Source organism: Mus pahari, chromosome 12 (genome assembly GCF_900095145.1).
Source record: "Mus pahari chromosome 12, PAHARI_EIJ_v1.1, whole genome shotgun sequence".
Taxonomy (NCBI): domain Eukaryota; kingdom Metazoa; phylum Chordata; class Mammalia; order Rodentia; family Muridae; genus Mus; species Mus pahari.
Genome location: NC_034601.1, coordinates 18,272,621 through 18,277,123, shown reverse-complemented (window position 1 = coordinate 18,277,123; position 4,503 = coordinate 18,272,621). Strand labels below are relative to the sequence as shown.

Below are 4,503 nucleotides of genomic sequence, written 5' to 3'. Positions count from 1 at the left end.
CCCCCCCCCCCCCCCGCAAAGAGTCTAAAAAGTAAGGAGGGGGCGGGGAAGATATCCACGCATGTCACATACTCACAGTCCCGTTGATCTAAGACAGGAAGAAGCACCGAAGGTGGGGCCCAGTCCTACAGCTCTGACAGCCAGGCTTTCCTGAGGACCCAGAGTCGCTTGGGCCAGGAGACCAATTCACAGGAGCAACCGGTGTATAACTGAGGAGCTTGTTTGTTAATTAACAAACTGGCGGGATCCTCTCCAGGTGTTCCCGATGGAGCATCAAAGGATGGTGGCAGCTGCTCCCTCTGATTGCCCTTTTATATCTTGCAAACACAGAGTGCGCCATCATTCAGAACTCCAGGAATAATACGCTGCTTAGCTGAGTTTCAGGGCTGGCATACACCCTAACTATGAATTAGAGGAAGGTCCTAGAGAGAATAAGCTCTAATTAGGTTCCGCGTCTTTCCAAGGAGCCGCCCAGTACTTTGTTTCTGCCTGGGCTTTTCCTAAAGCTTTGCCCGCACTTTGGGTCCCACCCATAGGGTGTGGCTTCCCTGCACAGGGCCTTCTCCACCCAGAGCTGCTGATGCCCTTGGCTGTCACTCAGTAGGTGGTTTTATTGCTGAATCTCACCATAGTCAGTACTGTACACACAGTGACCCAGAAAGGCTCTGGCTGCCCGCAGCAGGCCGGGCACGGGTAAGTCCAGGACGCTCACGTGGAATGGAGAGGAGTGTGGCTGTATCAAAGGTTCCGTCATCCTGTTTGATAGCTGTGTTAGCACAAAGCATCTTTTCTAATTCCGTATGAATAGCTGTGAAATCATCCGAAGTCGATCTGGCCACCCGGGTTCTCACGCAAGGGCATACTTGAGGCAGAAGCTCAGCTCACTTGCTTGCTGGCAGAAATGATGGCTCATGGCAAGGTTTGCAGTGGTACCTAGGGGAGGAAGGCCCAGGGAATGCTACTGGGGGGCGGGTACACCTAGCAGTGACTCAGAGAATATTCAAAGCACAACTACAAAGCAAACGTCAATTCCTCAACATCATCAGTATTTTCCGAGTATTCCTTTTTGTGTAGTTTTGAATTTTAGAACACTGCTACTGTTGGCCGTGCTCAGAAAAATCAGTAAAATCAGTTAAACAGAGTTGGGGGGGGGGTTGCGCACGGGGGGCGGAATAACAAAATTAGATGGGAACACAAAGGAAGGAGCTTGTGTTTCAGATGAAACCTGGACACAGCAGAAGAAATAAACCCACAACCCACCCTTCTGAACAGTTATTCTTGAATGCAGTTCTTTGACCACCCAACAGCCTAAAAGACGAATGGTTAGTATGGAATATTTTGCTTTTCCATGGTGGAAAGGGTATGGCAATTTTAAAATGCTATTTGCATGCATTGTGGTGTCGAGGAAACTGCTGGGAAGGAAGGTTCTCACTGAGGGAGAATGTGTGCGGGAGACTGAGGCTACTCTGGGCTTTGGGGTTGGTACTAGAGGCAGCAAGAGAGTTCAGAACTTGACTCGGGCCCATTGGAGATGATTCTTTCCTCCTGAGCTGGCTGAGAAGGCCTACATGCACGGAGACTACAATCCAACAAGTCCACCCAGAGCTGAACATGGCTTTTCAATTTTTAGTCTTTTTTAAAATTTTTGTTTTTGAGATAGGGTCTTTCCACATAGGCTTGGTTGTCCTGGAAACTTACTGTGTAGACCAGGGTGACCTTGGATTTATGGGTATCTGCCTGCCTCAGTCTCCTGAGTGCTGGTATTAAAGGTATATGTGCCACCAAAGCCAGTTCAATCCCAGTCTTTATTAGAAATCTGGGCTCTTTGACACGGCAGATTCTGAGGAAATGGAGAGCATAAGCTGGCCTTGTGCAGAAAGTTAGGAGGGACTCAGAGTAAATTTCCGTAAAAGAACACGCTCAAAGGGAAGCCACTGTCAACTCTTGGGAAACCTGAACATAAAAATAAATAATGACAGTACTATACTACAGTAAACTGAAAAAGTAGTGACTCATAAATCCTTTAGTATATAGTCAATGGCATTTCAGTCACCATTCTGTAGCTACTATTGTGATAAGTAATCCAGGCAAGGATCATCAACGTCTGCTAAACATAGGAAGCAGAGTTTCTTTTTTTTTTTTTTTTAAAAAAAAAAGATATATTTATTTATTTATTGTATGTGTACACGGTCTCTGTCTTCAGACACACCAGAAGAGGGCATTTGATTCCATTACAGATGGTTGTGAGCGACTGTGTGGTTGCTGGGATTTGAATTCAGGACATCCAGGAGAGCAGTCAGTGCTCTTAACTGCTGAGCCAACTCTCCAGCTCTTGCTCAGGACCCGCTCATTCTGGCCCTGCTCCTCATAGCTCTGTCTTCAGACACCTTCAGATCCCATTATGGATGGTTGTGAGCCACCATGTGGTTGCTGGGAATTGAACTCAGGACCTTCAGAAGAGCAGTCAGTGCTCTTAACTGCTGAGCCATCTCTCCAGCCCCGGAAGCAGAGTTTCTTAACTGTCTCCTCACAGATAACTCCTTTTGGTTTTTGTAAAGAATTGTGTGTGTGTGTGTGTGTGTGTGTGTGTGTGTGTGTGTGTGTGTGCACGTGGGAGTGTAGTGCTCTTGGAGGCCAGAAGAGGGCATCTGGAGCTACAAGCATTTGCCCGTGAAATGTCCAGTACAGGAGCTAGGAATGGAACTCTGGTTCTCTGTGTTACTTGCTCTTAACTGCTGAGCTACACAGATTACTTCTTAATTTTCATGGGGAAGATGTAACTGTGAAACAGTGAAACCTGTAGGATACCACATTAACCAAATGATCAATATTAAAGCACTGATACTGGGAGAAACTGATTGCTTAGGCTTTCTGATATGGCATCTCAACAAGGCCAAGGCATCATTTTCTGTGGAACTCTGGGAGAGGCGATTGGTTTGAAGGACATTCTACAAAACAAAGGTATATTAATGTGCATCCACACACATATTTGAGTCCATTCTTAGTGACTGAATTCCTCCTGCAAGGTCACTCTCCTAAATCTCCCCTAACAGTGCCACAAACCAGGGACCAAGTGTTCAGAGACCAAGCCTCTGTGTGTGTGTGTGTGTGTGTGTGCACATGCGTGTGCATGCACGTGTGCTTTAGCTGTGCTATAAGAGCATACAGGAGAGACAAGAGTAAGTGTGGTTGAGAAGACACAAGGTGGGAGGTGAAGAGGATAGGTTGGCAGAGAGGAGGCAAAGCAGGAGACTCCTACTCCAGACATCGACAAGTGGGTGAGCTCTGTGCATTTCCTGCCCAGTTCCGGGGCATCTAACACCCTTTTTTGGCCCCCATGAGTACTGCACACATGGTACATAGACATATATGCAAGCAAAACATCAATACATACAAAAAAAAATCTCAAAATAGAAAGGAATTACCGTTTGGGAAGGCATTGATTGTCCAACTCCTGAGCCAGGCTAAAGGCCTTGTGAATGAGCTGAGCAGACCCACGTGACTCTGTCAGAGGCAGACAGTGTGCCAGCTTTAGCCTCTTTGTCAGAGAAAATACTCATTTGCCCTAATAAATTTCCTGGGAAACAGCAATATACTCACATGGATATTTAAGGACATGTATGGGAGGGAGGGAGGGAGGGAGGGAAGGAGGGAGGGGAGAATGAGAGGAACCACTGAGGGTCCATGAAGGAAGCTACTCAAAAGTCTAACTAATTGTTTCTTTCTGAGAACCAGTTTCCTCCTCTTGGGGATATGAACCTCTCCCTCCCTCTGATGGTGGGTGACACGAGACCTTTGGGACATTAAAAATGTATGCTTCCATCCCTCTGATGTCATACCCATAATAAGATCCTCATTTGATCAGGAACATGAGGTTATAGATTGACAGACCCTCAGAGAGTCGGTAGGCCAAAGCTTACTTTCTCGAAATGATGTAGCCAAAGCCTTAAGAAATCCAACATTGGTCTAAGAGCACACATCCAGATGAGGATCCCTGACCCAGTGTGCTTCACAGCCTGCACATGGTATTTATTGTTCTTGGTCATCACTGGTCTTGTTAGGTCTGATCCTCAGGCAAACACCCTTTAACTACAAGGGCAAACACCCCATGGCTTGATCTGGTTTCCTGGATGCAAGGATCATTGGCCTCCAGGGTACATCAGAGGACAATGGTCTCAGGGACTGGCTTGTTTTCATCCCTATCATGCTGGCCTGGATTGTAGGGTCCTAGTGGGAGGAGGGTACCTGGAGGGATGCTCTGTTGGGAAGAACAGCCAGAGGGCTTACAGATGGTTGACCGGTTACATGGAATTTGTTATTCTCTCTTTGACTTGAGTAACAGGTATTTTCTTTTCTCTTACCTGTTTTCTCATCAGTGAAAATGTAGAAGCTAGTGAGATGGCCCAGTGGATAAAGGAGCTTGCTGCTGAGTCAGGTCGGGTTTAATGTCCAGAATCTACTACAGAAGGAGAGAATTATCTCATATTGTCCTACAACCATTAC

General features: G+C 46.6%; 1 protein-coding gene across 2 annotated transcripts in view; it reads right to left on the bottom strand.

The window, feature by feature from the left end:
* Positions 1-278, bottom strand: part of Fetub (fetuin B) — a 14,011-nt gene extending 13,733 nt beyond the window's left edge. The window contains exon 1 of one of the 2 annotated variants that reach the window (XM_021209802.2): positions 77-278. The gene's annotated coding sequence lies outside the window, so the exon portion shown is untranslated. Of the gene's footprint in view, positions 1-72 lie in introns of both variants that reach the window. The other variant, XM_029544902.1, reaches the window with a different exon arrangement.
* Between the last annotated feature and the right edge of the window lie 4,225 nt (positions 279-4,503).